This window comes from Nerophis ophidion, linkage group LG09, assembly GCF_033978795.1.
Source record: "Nerophis ophidion isolate RoL-2023_Sa linkage group LG09, RoL_Noph_v1.0, whole genome shotgun sequence".
Classification (NCBI taxonomy): Eukaryota; Metazoa; Chordata; class Actinopteri; order Syngnathiformes; family Syngnathidae; genus Nerophis; species Nerophis ophidion.
Genome location: NC_084619.1, coordinates 54,216,368 through 54,235,606, shown reverse-complemented (window position 1 = coordinate 54,235,606; position 19,239 = coordinate 54,216,368). Strand labels below are relative to the sequence as shown.

At 35.8% G+C, this 19,239-nt stretch overlaps 1 protein-coding gene across 1 annotated transcript in view; it reads right to left on the bottom strand.

Annotated features, from left to right (window-relative positions):
- Window positions 1-19,239, bottom strand: part of arhgef33 (Rho guanine nucleotide exchange factor (GEF) 33) — a 312,937-nt gene that overhangs the window by 223,090 nt on the left and 70,608 nt on the right. The window contains exon 4 of the mRNA XM_061911264.1: window positions 14,010-14,080. The gene's annotated coding sequence lies outside the window, so the exon portion shown is untranslated. The remainder of the gene's footprint in view (window positions 1-14,009; window positions 14,081-19,239) is intronic.

Genomic DNA, 19,239 nt, shown 5'->3' with positions numbered 1-19,239 from the left:
ACTTCTTCAGTTTGTTTAATAATGTCATTACTGCCACAAGTGGTGGAAAAGTGTATTACAACTGAGTACCGCTCTGAGAAACAGGTATTTTTGGGATGTCCTCGAGGGAGTCCTCGCTACCCAACAATTGGGTTAGGGTTTAGGAAAAATGTTAATTAATAATTTTTGTTACAAATGAAAATAATAAAAATTTGAAATGGTAATACGGCTCGGGGTGTGGATATTTCGGTACCTAACGATTCGATTTGATTCCGATTTGATTCAGATTCAATCCTCGATTCAACAAGATTCTCGATTTAACCTAATCCTCGCAATGTATTATTGGGTGTAAAATCTACAATTTAACTTTGCATTAACAGGTTACAGGTTAAAAATGTTCCTTCTGTTTGCATGGACATGTCCTAAAAAGTATTTTCAAAAATGTGTTCTTACAAAAAAATTTTTTTATAAATTTATAATCTGGATGAATAAAAATAATCAAGATTCGGATATGAATCGATTTTTTTGTGCACCTTTAAATACTCCTGTATCGTCTGGAATTTTACCATGGTTTATCATTAACACTGGTAATGGTTACATCCCTTCATGATACATAAACAAATGTTATTACCTATACTAGCCTCCAACTAGGGCTGGGCGATATATCGATATACTTCTGTGCAATATAGAAAAGGACTACCGTATTTCCTTGAATTGCCGCCGGGGCGCTAATTAATTTAAAACTTCTTCTCACTCCTGCGCTTAACAAAGGCATGCAGTAAAAGTAAGCATGCGCCAATTATTTTACTTACCAAAGGCATGCAGTAAAAATTTGAGTGTGATGTAAGCTTGGACCTTAAATCCTACTGAATAGCTCTTAATCTTCTTCCCTTTATGCGATTTCAAATTACCGGTATTGAAATCAGCCTCCTCCATTTTGAAAATGATGACAGCGGTAGTGTCACTCGTGACGTCACGAGTTTGACCAGGTGGTAATACTAAGCATGCGCTAATTATTTTGGGAAGCGAGTTTGACCCGACAGTAATTCAAGGCAGGTGCATACTATATGCTCTGCGGCAATTCAAGGAAATACGGTATATCGTGAAATTCGAGTATACGTTGCTTTTAGCTGCTGGCATTACATTACAGGCTCTTCCCACTCTTTGTTGTCTCTCCTTCTCACAGACAGCAAGCCCACCTTCTTACATACGCCACATACGTATACGCCCTCGCAGAGCAGAGAGGTAGCAGCATGGGTAACGTTAGCTGTGGTTCAAGTGGTAATGCGAGAGAAACAAGGTGAGAATCTTGTAACGAAGGAAGAATTCATTCCCACGAAAAACAGCAGGGGGTCCATCGTCTGGTTGTGGTTTGGCTTCAAGTGGGAATATGTCGAACAGACAACCGTATTTTGTCAAGTGTGGGGCAAAACTGTTGCTACAAAATGTAGCATTACTGCTAATATGTAGCATCATTTGAAAAGTCACCTGCTAGAGAATGAAGAGTGCATACTCCGCATGTCAACATCTCCATTCGGTGCCACACCAACAAAATGCAGAGGCAACCATTTCCACATTAACACCGTATGAAAAAAAATAGTGAACAACATAAGGCGATTTCCTATTATGCAGCTCATTTTTATTCGACAGATATTGGAATATCTTGTGTGACATCATGCACAAAAGTGCACTTTATTTGTTTTAAACAATTTGTGGCGTTCTGTAGAAAAAGTGCACTTTAATTTAGTGTTGTTTTGATATGTCATCTTTGTGACATCATGCACAAAAGTGCACTCATAGCTTGTTTTAAAATATCTCTGACAATCTTGCATTTTCTGTTTTGGAAATGACATGAATGTTTGTGCCGCTTTAATAAATACAGTTTTGGTCAATTGACTTAATGTGATTTCCCTCTCTACATGAAAGTTTAAAATGAGCATATATTTATGCAGTATGAAGAAGAATGTTTTAATGTAGACACATAGAATCATCATACTGCTGTGATTATATGCATAAAGTGTTAATTCAAGGCTAAAGCAAAATATGGAGATATATATTGTGTATCATGACTTGGCCTAAAAATATCGAGATAATAAAAAAAGGCCATATCGCCCAGCCCTACTTCCAACCATGTGTCATGCAGACCTGCACACATCATCTTCCATACGTCTTGAAATCTCACAGGAAGTGACATTAATCAATAAAAGAAGCACGATCGTGTGTTTCGGAATGTTTTGGTGACCTCATGCAGCTGCAACAAACAATCCCGATAACATACACTAAATAAACGCACTGTCGTTCCGTGACACAAGATGACCATCAGATTGCATGAAGTGACTCCACACTTTCAAGCAGAGGAACCAGCACTTCCCTAAACTCACACTCAATGGAGCAATAGAGAGAATGTTGCAACCGGACTGACGTGATTTATCATTTTATCCTCCTTAAAATCTTTTAACAGTGCTGGTCAGGTTGTTTGGCAACCCCCTCCTCTCACCCTACTCACTGTATTAATTAGTGAAAGTGGAGGGGATCGATCAATCATCATCGCCATCGGTAAATCAGTCAGACAGGGTGGGAACACGAGGCCACGCCATCTGGGACTAAAATCCTCTATCTTGAAATTTAGCTCAGTTGTTCAGTAAGACGTATTAACGGCGTGGCGAAGTTGGGAGAGTGGCCGTGCCAGCAAGCTGAGGGTTCCTGGTTCAATCCCCACCTTCTACCAACCTCGTCACGATCTGTTGTGTCCTTGAGCAAGACACTTCACCCATGCTCCTGATGGTTTGTGGTTAGGGCCTTGCATGGCAGCTCCCGTCATCAGTGTGTGAATGTGTGTGTATGGGTGAATGTGGAAATAGTGTCAAAGCGCTTTGAGTACCTTGAAGGTAGAAAAGCGCTATACAAGTATAACCCATTTACCATTTATAACCACAGGCTAGTAACAGCAGTCGGGATTACTTTATTGTAAAAGACAGAGACAAAGCTGTGCGACATTTAGCTCCAGGCTAACGTTACCCCGACAAGGGAACCTCACTCATTTTCCATTCTATCAGTCATAGCCTCCCAGGGTTCTACGTCAGATAATGTATAATTTTATGCAGCGGAGAATATATCCCATATTTTTCGGAATATAAGTCACAGTTTTTTTCATAGTTTGGCCGGGGGTACGACTTATATTCAGGAGCAACTTATGTGTGAAAATATTAACACATTACCGAAAAATATCAAATAATATTATTTAGCTCATTCACGTAAGAGACTAGACGTATAAGATTTCTTTGGATTTAGCAATTAGGAGTGACAGATTGTTTGGTAAACGTATAGCATGTTCTATATGTTATAGTTATTTGAATGACTCTTACCATAATATGTTACGTTAACATACCAGGCACCTTCTCAGTTGGTTATTTATGCCTCATATAACGTACACTTATTCAGCCTGTTGTTCACTATTCTTTATTTATTTTAAATTGCCTTTCAAATGTCTATTCGTGGTGTTGGGTTTTATCACATAAATCTCCCCAAAAAATGCGACTTATGCTCCAGTGCGACTTATACAGCGGGGCAAAAAAGTATTTAGTCAGCCACCGATTGTGCAAGTTCTCCCACTTAAAATGATGACAGAGGTCTGTAATTTTCATCATAGGTACACTTCAACTGTGAGAGACAAAATGTGAAAAAAATAATCCAGGAATTCACATTGTAGGAATTTTAAAGAATTTATTTGTAAATTATGGTGGAAAATAAGTATTTGGTCAACCATTCAAAGCTCTCACTGATGGAAGGAGGTTTTGGCTCAAAATCTCACGATACATGGCCCCATTCATTCTTTCCTTAACACGGATCAATCGTCCTGTCCCCTTAGCAGAAAAACTGCCCCAAAGCCTGATGTTTCCACCCCCATGCTTCACAGTAGGTTTGGTGTTCTTGGGATACAACTCAGTATTCTTCTTCCTCCAAACACGACGAGTTGAGTTTGTACCAAAAAATTCTATTTTGGTTTCGTCTGACCACATGACATTCTCCCATGTGCTCTCTGGCAAACTTCAGACAGGCCTGGACATGCACTGGCTTAAGCAGGGGGACACGTCTGGCACTGCAGGATTTGATTCCCTGTCGGCGTAGTGTGTTATCGATGGTAACCTTTGTTACTTTGGTCCCAGCTCTCTGCAGGTCATTCTCCAGGTCCCCCTTTGTGGTTCTGGGATTTTTGCTCACCGTTCTCATGATCATTTTGAGCCCACGGGATGAGATCTTGCGTGGAGCCCCAGATCGAGGGAGATTATCAGTGGTCTTGTGTGTCTTCCATTTTCTGATAATTGCTCCCACAGTTGATTTTTTCACACCAAGCTGCTTGCTGATTGTAGATTCACTCTTCCCAGTCTGGTGCAGGCCTACAATTATTTTCCTGGTGTCCTTCGACAGCTCTTTGGTCTTTGCCACAGTGGAGTTTAGAATCTGACTTTTTGAGGCTGTGGACAAGTGTCTTTTATACAAATAACAAGTTCAAACAAGTGCCATTAATACAGGTAACGAGTGGAGGACAGAAGAGCTTTTTAAAGAAGAAGTTACAGGTCTGTGAGAGCCAGAGATCTTCCTTGTTTGAAGTGACCAAATACTTATTTTACACCATAATTTACTAATAAATTCTTTAAAATTCCAACAATGTGAATTCCTGGACTTTTTCTTCACATTCTGTCTCTCACAGTTGAAGTGTACCTACGATGAAAAGTACAGACCTCTGTCATCATTTTAAGTGTGAGAACTTGCACAATCGGTGGCTGACCAAATACTTTTTGCCCCACTGATATGTTTTTTTCCTTCTTTATTATGCATTTTCGGCAGGTCCGACGTATACTCCGAAAAAATACGGTATACACGTTACATTACTTGTTTAAACTTAGCTGCTAACTGGAAGGCTGAGGAGGCTCAGAGATCAAAACGAAAAAAAAACTTTGCCCTAAAATAAAATAACCAAAATCAACCATTGGTTGTTGATAAATATGAGAGTGTCGACTTGTCATAGTATAGGCTTGTGACGCTCAAGTAGCCCCGAGCTAACTTGACCCACCTGGGGAACCGCACTCCATCAGTCTGTGGCCTCTCAACTTGTATTGTGATGATATAAAGTATTTTTCTGCAGTGGAGAGAATGTGTTAAAATGAAACATTATTAAAGGAAATCTGGGGAGGCTCAGAGCTAAACATAAAAAGGCACAATCCAAACTATAACGCAAATATAACCGAAATAAGACGGTTGTTGTCAATTGATATAAGCATGTCAACTCAACAGGTCAGGACATATTTAAGTGATGGTCAGATAGCCCTAAGCCTGGGGTCTGCAAGCCACATGTGGCTATTTAGCGCCGCCCTAGTGGCTCCCTGGAGCTTTTTCAAAAATGTATGAAACTTGATCAATTAAAAAAAAATGTGGTAGGCGGACAAACATGACACAAACATTCCTAATTGTTACAAATCCCACCGTTTGTATTAAACATGCTTCACTGATGAGAATATTTGGCGAGCGCCGTTTTTGTCCTACTCATTTTGGCAGTCCTTGAACTCACCAGAGGTGTGGGGAAAAATCGATTCGAATTCGAATTGCGATTCTCACGTTGTGCGATTCAGAATTGATTCTCTATTTTAAAAATCTATTTATTTTTTATTTTGTATTAATCAATCCAACAAAACAATACACAGCGATACCATAACAATGCAATCCAATTCCAAAACCAAACCTGACCCAGCAACACTCAGAACTGCAACAAACAGAGCATTTGAGAAGACACAAACACGACACAGAACAAACCAAAAGTAGTGAAACTAAAATGAATATTATCAACAACAGTGTCAATATTAGTTTTAATTTTAGCATATCAGTGATTAAAAATCCCTAATTGACATTATCATTAGACATTTATAAAAATTAAAAAAAAGTGTCACAGTGGCTTACATCACATTGCATCTCATAAGCTTGACAACACACTGTGTCCAATATTTTCACAAAGATAAAATAAGTAATATTTTTGGTTCATTTAAAAGTTAAAACAAATTTACATTATTGCAATCAGTTGATAAAACATTGTCCTTTACAATTATAAAAGCTTTTTACAAAAATCTACTACTCTGCTTGCATGGCAGCAGACTGGGGAAGATCCTGCTGAAATCCTATGTATTGAATGAATAGAGAATCCTTTTGAATCGAGAAAAAAATTGTTTTTGAATCGAGAATCGTGTCGAATTGAAAAAAAAAAAAGATTTTGAATCGAATCGTGACCCATGAATCCACATTGAATCGAAACGTGGGACACCCAAAGATTCACAGACCTAGAACTCACCGTACTTTGTTTACACGTACAACTTTATCCGACGCTGCCACAGAGGGACGTGTTTTATGCCACTCCTTCTTTGTCTCATTTTGTCCACCAAACTTTTTATGCTGTGCGTGAATGCACAAAGGTGAGCATTGTCCATGTTATTGACTTGTGCGAAGTGATAATCAGGCATATTTGGTCACTGCATGACTGCAAGCGAATCGATGCTAACATGCCATTTAGGCCAGCTGCATGTACATATTGCATCATTATGCCTCGTTTTTAGGGAAACTTGAACTCATTTAATTTCCTTTACTTATGTCCTCTGTGTATTTAATTTATATTTGCATGTCTAATGACATTATCTGTATGTAATATTGGCTGCATTTCTAAAAGTTGTTTGTGTGCCATATTGTTCCAGACCACAGCAAACGTTACCCAGCTAACAAAGATTGTAATAAATCCATTAAAAGAAGACGGCCTGACATTTTTTTTAACTTGGACACACAAATCTGTAACTAACAACAAATGGGTTGTTTACCAACACGTAAACAACATTTAATTAAGAACAATGGTGATTTTTATTTTTATTTGTATGCACGTTTAACACATAGAGGAAACGCCACCTGTGAAAACGACATGTATATCAAAAAGTGACGAGGTGGCACTTGGGACGACGCCACGCTGTCGCGTACGAGTGTCGCCTCAGACGGCTCATTTGAATGTGTAAATGTCAGACGCCTGGCTCACGTGCGCGTCCACGTGCATGCAAACGATGACACACACACACACACACACACACACACACACACACACACACACACACACACACACACACACACACACACACACACACACAGAGTGTGATTGCAACTTGTTTCAAAGTAAAGTGATGTTTTACGTTGATCAGTGACAAGGTTCATGTCAGGTGACTTACCGACTTAGCAGGATTTTATTTTTCAACTTTACATTTTTGTGCTATAAATACAGGTTATATACAATAATATAATATTTGTGGTCTTATTTTTTGTTTCTTACACATTTTGCAGGACAATTGTTTTAAAACTCTTTCTTTAAATTGGGGTGTCCTGATACACTTTTTCATTTCTAGTCCAATATCAATATTGATGTCTTGAATATTGGCTGATACCGATATCATCAGTAATCATACATACTTTTTATTTATTTATTATTAACCATCGGGAATGGATTCACGCTGTCTTTAAATGCAATCTGAGTGGTACTGTGATTAATTTTTGGTGCAATTCATTAAGTCAAACTCATGGTTCTTCCGTGCTCATCCACATATGTTTTTACATGAGTTTTATTATGTGTGCATGTGTGTGGGGGGAGGGGCTAGGGGGGGGGGTCTACTGTCTCAACTTGGGACTATGTAATGAGGGTGGAAGGAACAGTTTTTTTTAAAACTTTTTTAAATGTAAAATAAATTAGTCCTACATTTTATATGGATGAAAAGTGCTATACAAATAAGGTTTGATTGATGATGCAGTAAGTTGCATGATGCGGACATGTTTGTTACTGGATACTTTCTAACACTCTTCTGCTTTGGGAACTTAGTATGCAAGTACTACACAACTATAATGATTTGATACTTGTTAATAAAAACAAAAGTGCTGTTTTCAACTGCAATATTGTTCAATTAAAGACACTCATTATTCCTGACTAGCTTGTAGGCTATTGTGTGCTTATCTGTTGTGTAGCTGCTAGCTCCCAGTAGCCCATAGCCTAGCATGTTTACCTTTTGTACATGACTCGACTAAAAAAGAAGACAAGACCAACCTTGTGAGTGTTTTATTTTTATTTTTATTTTAATCACACCGATAGCTACTATCAACATCAGATCCGGACACTTCTAGTTTTCAAAGTATTTCAGATAAATTTGTGAAGCATCTTTTTTTGCATTTATAAAGCATTTTTTTTGCATTTGTGAAAAAAAAATAGTTTGTCAAACATTTTATTGCATTTGTGAAACATTTTTTTGCATTTGTAAAACATTGTTTAGAGTTTCTGAAACTTTGTTTTGCGTTTGAGAAAAAAAAAATTGCGTTTGCGAAAAAGATGTTTAGAAAAAAAATGTTTGCGTCTGTGAAACATTTTTTTGTTTGTGAAACATTTTTGGCATTGTGAAAAATGTTTTTGCCTTTGTGAACATTTGTTTTGCCTTTGTGAAACATGTTTTTGCCTTTGTGAAACATTTTCTTGAGTTTGTGAATCTTTTTTTTGAGATTGTGAATCATTTTTGGCCTCTGCGAAAAAAAAAAATTGAGTTTGGGGAAAACATTTTTAGAATTTGTGAAAAGCATTTGTGAAACTTTTTTTTGCGTCTGCTAAACATTTTTTGGAGTTTGTAAAAAAAAAATTGATTTTGTGAAACATTTTTGCCTTTGTGTCTGGGACATTTTTTTGCGTTTTTAAGAAAAACAATTATTTGTGAAACTTTTTTGCCTTTGTGAAACTTTTTTAGCGTTTAAGAAACGTGTTTTGCCTTTGTGAAACATGGTTTTAACTTTGTGAAATATTTTTTGGAGTTTGTGAGAAAAAAATGTGAGTTCGTAAAACATTTTTTGGAGTTTGTGAAACATTTTTTAAGCTTGTGAAACATTTTTGCGTTTGTAAAATATTACTTTGAGTTTGTGAACATTTTTTTGCATTTGTGAAACATTTATTTGCCTCTGTGAAACATTTTCTTGAGTTTGTGAATCCTTTTTTTGAGTTTGTGAATAATTTTTGGCCTCTGTGAAAACATTTTTTGAGTTTGGGGAAAACATTTTAACAGTTTGTGAAAAGTATTTTTTGCGTATGTGAAACATTTTTTGTAGTTTGTGGAAACATTGTTGGAAGTTTGTGAAAAAAAATGTGGAGTTTGTGAAACATTTTTGCCTTTGTGAACCATTTTTTGTGTCTGTGAACATTTTTTGGGAGTTTTTAAAAAATGTTTTTCTTTGTGAAACTTTTTTGCCTTTGTGAAACTTTTTTAGCGTTTAAGAAACATTTTTTGCCTTTGTGAAACATGGTTTTGCTTTTGTGAAATGTTTTAAGTTTGTGAAGCATTTTTTTGCGTTTGTGAAGCATTTTTTTCCATTTATGAAGCATTTTTGGCCTTTGTGAAATAATTTTTTGAGTTTGTGAGAAAAATGTGAGTTTGTAAAACATTTTTTTGAGTTTGTGAAAAATTATTTAAGCTTGTGAAACATTTTTGCCTTTTTTAAAATATTACTTTGAGTTTGTGAAGCATTTTTTTGCATTTGTGAAGCATTTTTTGCCTTTGTTAAACATTTTTTAAGAGTTTGTGAAAAAAAGTTTGCATTTGTGAAACATTTTTTGGAGTTTGTGAAACATTTTTTAAGCTAATGAAAAGTTTTTGCGTTTGCAAAATATTACTTTGAGTTTGTGAACATTTTTTTGCATTAGTGAAACATGTTCTTGAGTTTGTGAATCCTTTTTTTGAGTTTGTGAATCATTGTTGGCCTCAGCAAAACATTTTTTGAGTTTGGGGAAACATTCTTTAGAGTTTGTGAAAAGAATTTGTGAAACTTTTTTGCGTTTGTGAAACATTTTTTGGAGTTTGTGGAAACATTGTTTGAAGTTTGTGAAAAAAAAAGTGATTTTGTGAAACATTTTTGCCTTTGTGAACCATTTTTTGTGTCTAAGACATTTTTTTGCGTTTAAAAAAAAATACATATTTGTGAAACTTTTTTGCCTTCGTGAAACTTTTTTAGCGTTTAAGAAACGTTTTTTGCCTTTGTAAAACATGGTTTTAACTTTGTGAAATGTTTTAAGTTTGTGAAGCATTTTTTTTATTTGTGAAGCATTTTGTTTTGTATTTGTGAAGCATTTTTGGCCATTGTGAAATATTTTTTGGAGTTTGTGAGAAAAAAATGTGAGTTCGTAAAACATTTTTTTTGAGTTTGTGAAACATTTTTTAAGCTAGCGAAAAGTTTTTGCGTTTGCAAAATATTACTTTGAGTTTGTGAAAAAAATTTTGCATTTGTGAAACATGTTTTTGCATCTGTGAAACATTTTCTTGAGTTTGTGAATCCTTTTTTTTGAGTTTTTGAATCATTTTTGTCCTCTGCGAAACATAATTTTGAGTTTGGGGAACATTTTTTAAAAATTTGTGAAAAGCATTTGTGAAACTTTTTTTGCGTCTGTGAAACATTTTTTGGAGTTTGTGGAAACATTGTTTGAAGTTTGTGAAACATTTTTTGGAGTTTGTGAAACATTTTTGTCTTTTGTGAACCATTTTTTGTGTCTGTGAGACAGTTTTTTGCGTTTTTAAAAAAATGTTTTCTTTGTGAAACTTTTTTGCCTTTGTGAAACTTTTTTAGCGTTTGAGAAACGTTTTTTGCCTTTGTGAAACATGGTTTTGCCTCTGTGAAATGTTTTAAGTTTGTGAAGCATTTTTTTGAGTTTGTGAAGCATTTTTGCTGCATTTGTGAAGCATTTTTTGCCTTTGTGAAATCATTTTTGGAGTTTGTGAGAAAAAAATGTGAGTTCGTAAAACATTTTTCTGGAGTTTGTGAAACATTTTTTAAGCTAGTGAAAAGTTTTTGCGTTTGCAAAATATTACTTTGAGTTTGTGAAATTTTTTTTGCATTTGTGAAACATGTTTTTGCCTGTGTGAAACATTTTCTTGAGTTTGTGAATCCTTTTTTTGAGTTTGTGAATCATTGTTGGCCTCAGCAAAACATTTTTTTGAGTTTGGGAAAAATTTTTTTACAATTTGTGAAAACCATTTGTGAAACTTTTTTTGCGTCTGTGAAACATTTTTTGGAGTTTGTGGAAACATTGTTTGAAGTTTGTGAAAAAAAAAAAGATTTTGTGAAACATTTTTTTGCTTTGTGAACCATTTTTTGTGTCTGAGACATTTTTTTGCGTTTAAAAAAATATATATATTTGTGAAACTTTTTTGCCTTTGTGAAACTTTTTTAGCGTTTAAGAAACGTTTTTTTTTTTTGCCTTTGTGAAACATGGTTTTAACTTTGTGAAATGTTTTAAGTTTGCGAAGCATATTTTTGAATTTGTGAAGCATTTTTGGCTTTTGTGAAATATTTGTTGGAGTTTGCGAGAAAAAAATGTGAGTTCGTAAAACATTTTTTTGAGTTTGTGAAACATTTTTTAAGCTTGTGAAACATTTTTGCGTTTGTAAAATATTACTTTGAGTTTGTGTACATTGTTTTGCATTTGTGAAACATTTTTTTGCCTCTGTGAAACATTTTCTTGAGTTTGTGAATCCTTTTTTTGAGTTTGTGAATAATTTTTGGCCTCTGTGAAACATTTTTTTGAGTTTGGGGAAAACATTTTTAGAGTTTGTGAAAAGCATTTGTGAAACTTTTTTTGCGTTTGTGAAACATTTTTTGGAGTTTGTGGAAACATTGTTGGAAGTTTGTGGGAAAAAAATTGGAGTTTGTGAAACATTTTTGCCTTTGTGAACCATTTTTTGTGTCTGTGAAATTTTTGGGGAAGTTTTTAAAAAATGTTTTTCTTTGTGAAACTTTTTTGCCTTTGTGAAACTTTTTTAGCGTTTGAGAAACGTTTTTTGCCTTTGTGAAACATGGTTTTGCCTTTGTGAAATGTTTGAAGTTTGTGAGAAAAAAATGTGAGTTCGAAAAACATTTTTTTGAGTTTGTGAAACATTTTTTAAGCTAGTGAAAAGTTTTTGCGTTTGCAAAATATTACTTTGAGTTTGTGAACGTTTTTTTTGCATTTGCGAAACATGTTTGTGCCTCTGTGAAACATTTTCTTGAGTTTGTGAATCCTTTTTTTGAGTTTGTGAATCATTTTTGGCCTCTGTGAAACATTTTTTTGAGTTTGGTGAAAGATTTTTTAGAGTTTGTGAAATGCATTTGTGAAACTTTTTTTGCATTTGTGAAACATTTTTTGGAGTTTGTGAAAATATTGAAGTTTGTGATTAAAAAAATTGGAGTTTGTGAAACATTTTTGCCTTTGTGAACCATTTTTTGTGTCTGTGAAACATTTTTTTGAGTTTTTAAAAAATGTTTTTCTTTGTGAAACTTTTTTGCCTTTGTGAAACTTTTTTAGCGTTCAAGAAACATTTTTTGCCTTAGTAAAACATTTTATTGCCTTTGTGAAATGTTTTAAGTTTGTGAAGCATTTTTTTGAGTTTGTGAAGCATTTTTTTTGCATTTGTGAAGCATTTTTTGCCTTTGTGAAATCATTTTTGGAGTTTGTGAGAAAAAAATGTGAGTTTGTAAAACATTTTTTGGAGTTTGTGAAACATTTTTTAAGCTGGTAAAAAGTTTTTGCGTTTGCAAAATATTACTTTGAGTTTGTGAACATTTTTTTGCATTTGTGAAACATGTTTTTGCCTCTGTGAAACATTTTCTTGAGTTTGTGAATCATTTTTGGCCTCTGTGAAACATTTTTTGAGTTTGGGGAAAACATTTTTACAGTTTGTGAAAAGCATTTGTGAAACTTTTTTTGCGTTTGTGAAACATTTTTTGGAGTTTGTGGAAACATTGTTTGAAGTTTGTGAGAAAAAAAAAAGTGGAGTTTGTGAAACATTTTTGCTTTTGTGAACCATTTTTTGTGTCCGTGAAACATTTTTTGGAGTTTTTAAAAAATGTTTTTCTTTGTGAAACTTTTTTGCCTTTGTGAAACTTTTTTAGCGTTGAAGGAACATTTTTTGCCTTGGTGAAATGTTTTAAGTTTGTGAAGCATTTTTCTGTATTTGTAAAGCATTTTGTTTTGTATTTGTGAAGCATTTTTGGCCTTTGTGAAATATTTTTGGGAGTTTGTGAGGAAAAAATGTGAGTTCGTAAAACATTTTTTTGAGTTTGAGAAACATTTTTTAAGCTTCTGAAACATTTTTCCCTTTTTAAAATATTACTTTGAGTTTGTGAAGCATTTTTTTGCATTTGTGAAGTATTTTTTTGCCTTTGTTAAACATTTTTTAAGAGTTTGTGAAAAAAATGTTTGCATTTGTGAAGCATTTTTTGGAGTTTTGGGAAAAAAATTTAGAGTTTGTGAAAAGCATTTGTAAAACCTTTTTTTTGCGTTTGTGAAACATTTTTGGGAGTTTGTGGAAACATTGTTTGACGTTTGTGAAACATTTTTTGGAGTTTGTGAAACATTTTTGCCTTGGTGAACAATTTTTTGGGTCTGTGAGACATTTTTTTTGCATTTTTAAAAATTGTTTTTCTTTGTGAAACTTTTTTGCATTTTTGAAGCATTTTTTTTTGCCTTTGTGAAACTTTTTGACGAGTTTGTGGAAATAAAAATGTTTGCATTTGTGAAACATTTTTTTTGCGTTTGTGGAAACAATGTTTGGCGTTTGTGGAAACATTGTTTAGCGTTTGTGGAAACATTGTTTAGCGTTTGTGGAAACATTGTTTGGCGTTTGTGGAAACATTGTTTGGCGTTTGTGGAAACATTATTTGGGGTTTATGAAACGTTTTTTTGAGTTTCTGAAACATTTTTTTGGCTTTTGTGAAAAAAGTTTTTGAGTTTGTGGAGTTTTGGCAGTAATTTCACTCCGTACAACATAGCCCCCCCTCAAAGTGAGGCAGAACACCAAGCACCACACAGCATGACATCAATCTGCAATTTATTGTTCAATTAGCAAGACAAGTAATCCCCCACTTACATGAAATACATTCAACAGCCTAATGGTGTGTGATAAATGTTAATGCAAACATGGTATTGACAACCAAACAGACACACGCTGTCCTACCTGTTTTATGAAGGCTTGCAAAAATCAGTCGGTCAGCTCGGCTCCTGCAGCTCCCATTTCGGTTCTCCGCCCTGTAATTGAACAATAATATGCAAATTTAGCAATTTTACTTAAGAAAATCAATCATACGGAACATATATTTGTAACACTGTAACAATATTGTATTCATGTTTTTTTTTTTTTTTCATGATGACAGGTGTCCAAACTTTGTTCAACAGGGGGCACAAACAGAAAACTGAAGAATGACATATTGTATGCAATACAGACCCGAAAACCAACTAGAGGTGCAACGATTAGTCGACATTGTTGACAATTGGGGACGGCGTGGCGCGGTTTGGGAGAGTGGACGTGCCAGCAACGTGAGGGTTCCTGGTTCGATCCCCACCTTTTACCAACCTTGTTACGTCTGTTGTGTCCTGGGGCAAGACACTTCACCCTTGCTCCTGATGGGTCGGGGTTAGCGCCTTGCATGGCAGCTCCCGCCATCAGTGTGTGAATGGGTGAATGTGGAAATAGTGTCAAAGCGCTTTGAGTACCTTGAAGGTAGAAAGTATAACCCATTTACCATTTAACAAAAATTGTCGGTGACAATTAGAGATTAGAGATGTCCGATAATGGCTTTTTGGCGGATATCCGATATTCCGATATTGTCCAACTCTTAATTACCGATTCCGATATCAACCGATACAGTCGTGGAATTAACACATTATTATGGCTAATTTTGTTATGATGCCCCACTGGATGCAAGGTTTTCCAAAATAAATCAACTCAAGTTAAGGAAAAAAATGCCAACATGGCACTGCCATATTTATTATTGAAGTGACAAAGTGCATTTTTTTTTTTTAAACATGCCTCAAAAAAGCAGCTCGGAATTTGGGACATGCTCTCCCCGAAAGAGCATGAGGAGCTTGAGGTGGGTGGAGTTAAAGGTGCGGATGTTCTCCCGAAATGTGTTTGTCATTCTTGTTTGGTGTGGGTTCACAGTGTGGCGCATATTTGTAACAGTGTTGAAGTTGTTTATACGGCCACCCGCAGTTTGACCTGTATGGCTGTTGACCAAGTATGACTTGCATTCACTTGTGTGTGTGAAAAGCCCTAGATAGTATGTGACTGGGCCGTTACGCAAAGGAAGTGCCTTTGAGGTTTTTGGCTCTCTGTACTTCTCCCTACATCCATGTACACAGTGGCGTTTTAAAAAGTCATCAATTTTACTTTTTGAAAGAGATACCGATAATTTCGAAACCGATACCGATAATTTCCGATATTACATTTTAATGCATTAATCGGCAATGGAAAAAGTCAATGGAAAAATTGGCGCCAATAAGTATGTGTACGCTTTAATCCTTAAGATATTCGTTGACTCTTCCATCCATCTATCAATTTTCTACCGCTTGTCCCTTTTGGACTAGTCGACTATCAAAATAATCGTTAGTTACAACCCTAAATCCAGCCCAGTGCAGGTCACACTACGCTACGAAAGGAATCAGCAACCCAAAATTGGACCAAAAATTTAAAAAACAAATCTGTCTGGAGTTGCAAAGAATGAAAAGCCGTATCTAAGTTTTAGAATGAATGCAACACATGATGTAGGTGTCTATATTAGCTATAATAGCCTACTATCAAAATGACAATGTGTCGCAGGTTAAAGCAAATCGTCGTTGACAGAAATGTTGAAATGTAATATTTATCCCACACATTTTTAAGACACTGGAAAACATTAGTAAAAGAGAGGCTACTTGGAAGGTGAGATAACTCCTGGAAATTACTGGCTTAGATTGGCCAAAGGTATAGATGTGTGTGTCCAAGTTAAAGGAAATGGCAGGCTTTCTTATTTTAATAGATGTATTACAATCTTTGGCAAGCTAGGTCAGGTTTGCTGTGGTCTGGAACAACATGGCACACAAACATCTGAAACGCAGCAAATATTACATACTTATTTTAATAACTTAACTTAACTTTAACTTTAACTTTAAATTACTACAGATGTGTCATGAGACATGCAAAACTGAATTATATACAAAGCGGATAAAAGTAAAGGAAATTGAATGACCTCAATTATACCTACAAATGAGGCATAATGATGCAATATGTACATACAGCTTGCCTAAATAGCCCGATTAGCACTCCAACAAGTTAATAACATCAACAAAACGCGCACCGTTGTGCATTCACGCACAGAATTAAAAGTTTGGTGGACAAAATGAGACAAAGAAGGAGTGGAACATTTTACATGTAAACAAACCTTTGAATCACAGTCCACACTATGGTGGGTTCAAGAACAGCCGAAATTAGAAGGACAAAATGATATTCACCAAATACTCATATTGAACATATTAAACCATCCATCCATCCATCCATTTCCTACCGCTTTCTCCCTTACGGGGTCGCGGGGGGCGCTGGCGCCTATCTCAGCTACAATCGGGCGGAAGGCGGGGTACACCCTGGACAAGTCGCCACCTCATCGCAGGGCCAACACAGATAGACAGACAATATTCACACTCACATTCACAAACTAGGGCCAATTTAGTGTTGCCAATCAACCTATCCCCAGGTGCATGTCTTTGGAAGTGGGAGGAAGCCGGAGTACCCGGAGGGAACCCACGCGTTCACGGAGAGAACATGCAAACTCCACACAGAAAGATTCCGAGCCCGGATTTGAACCCAGGACTGCAGGACCTTCGTATTGTGAGGCAGACGCACTAACCCCTCTTCCACCGTGAAACCAGTGGTTCTCAAATGGGGGTACGTGTACCCCTGGGGTAACTTGAAGGTGTTTCTCTTTTTGTGAAGAAATGTTTAGAATTAAGTTCATGAATCCAGATAGATCTCGATTACAATCCCCAAAGAGGACACTTTAAGTTGATGATTACTTATTTATAATTGAATCACTTGTTTATTTTTTTTTTAAAGTTTTTAGTTGTTTTTATATATATTTTTCCAAATAGTTCAAGAAAGACCACTACAAATGAGCAATATTTTGCACTGTTATGCAATTTAATAAATCAGAAACTGATGACATAGTGCTGTATTTTACTTCTTTATCTGTTTCTGTTTTTTTGTTTTTTTTAACCAAAAATGCTTTGCTCTGATTAGGGGGTACTTGAAATAGACAAAAAAATGTTCACAGGGGTTACATCAGTGAAAAATGGTTGAAAACCACTGTATTAAACAGTGGGCTTTCTAACAATTAGGAATGTTTGTGTAATGTTTGTGTCCCATTTTCAATCCTTTTTTAAAAATGCTCCAGGGAGCCACTAGAGCGGCGCTAAAGAGTTGTGCTAGGATAATGACAGCTCTAACTGTCAGGCTTGCCCCTGACAGTTTGTCTATGTTTTAGTTTTTTCCTCTGCATTTGTCTGTTTCCTGTGTTCAGTATTTCCTGTCTTTTAGTTCCTGTCAAGTGCTCTTAATTTGTCAGCTTCCTGTCTTGTTCCCTGAGTGCTGTGTTCCCCCTCAGCTGCGGCTGATTGGCATCTGGCCACACCCGTTGCCAATCAGCCGGCTCCTATTTGTACTTCCTTTGTCTTGCGTCAGTTGCTGGATCATTGTATTGTCGTTGCCACATGTTGCTCTTGTCGTGCTACCTGTCATGTCGTTTTGTTACAGCTACTACCTGCCGTGCTACATTTTGTCCTGGTCGTCGTAGCGGTAAGCTGTTTCTGTTAGCATTAGTTTTTTCCGGTTTTTCTGTTTGCTATCCACTAGCTTCCATGCTAAAGTTCCTTTTTGTTTTCTAGCTTCCAGTGCTAGCTCCCTTAGTTTGTTATTCCGCCCACGTGCGTGCTTTTTGTTTGTTCTTGTTTAGTTTTAATTAAATCATGTTTTCATATTCTATGCCTGCCTCCGTCTCTGCATCTTGGGATTCATCAACAAATAACTCTGACACTAACAGGTAGTGCCAAATGTCCAAATGTATTCACTAATAGCTGAGTAAATATGAAAAACGCTGAAAGTGTCAAATTTTGAATTGCAAGCTATATGACAAGGTGTTTTAAAGAAACAAACAAAACCGCAAACACCCACCCACACACATGAGTACAGTGAACACAAAACGGCCACATTCGTATTCATACATCCATCGGGTAGAAATAAAATTTCAAATTGTACACGGAGAACTACTGATGTCTTGTGAAAATATGTGGATAAGCAAGTACATGACTGGATGACGTACACACCGTCCACAACTGCAATATCAAAGTCAACACTTTCAGAAAAAAAAAGACCAAACACAAATAAACAAGTGCACGTAGAGCGTGTAGAAAAACAAACAGCAAATTGCGAACACACACACATACAAATAGTAAATAACTACACAACATGCATTGTTAAATTTGTACACACACACACTATAGCCATGATCTGATAAAATGTTTCATATTAAAAACACAACAAGTTATTCAAAATATATGACACAGCTTTAAGTGTTAAATAACAAACATATTGAAGGAATTAGTGACAATACAAATTATATGAATGGCTTTTTGTGTTGGATACTCTTAGCCGTTGTTCCTAATGCTGTGGCCCGTGAGACACCCATGCACACAATGGAGCGGGCTGACAAACAAAACAATGTATACAAAAAAAAGAACACAAATAAGACTATTCATAATAATCAAGTTATAATTAACATGTGACACGGCACGTAAATAAACTATTTATAATAATAAAGTTAGAATTATAGCAAGCTCACTAGTACAGAGGAAACCATGTTAAAATACACTCATAATTTATAGGCTTTAGATGAAGGTTTAACATTTATTTGAGAAATTCCAGGGTCAAACACAATTTAAATGCTCGCGTTTGACTCATAATTTCAACCAGTTTCTGCAATATTAGGAGGTGTGTGTGTGTGTGTGTGTGTGTGTGTGGGTGTGGTACGATTGTATATAATATACATGAGACAGAGCGAAACGACACCAGTGTCATTTTGAAAATGACACAAATATCACAAATCTAATTACAGCCACGATAAACAATCACTAAAAGTACAAATTTTAGCAAAGGACTTTTTATCCACGGGCCCTGAAGGTACAGGCACACACACACACACACAGTCCCAAACAAAAACTGTGTATCAACTATTTCTTCAATATAAATACTTTGAACCAGCACCTGTTGTTGCAGATTGCTGGAAAGGTTAAAGTCTTTTTTCTTTCCAAACGAAAGTGAGTGGGTTGTCAGAGAAGTCAACGTTTCATGAGAGAAATTTCCCTTCAAGCCCTTCTGGTAA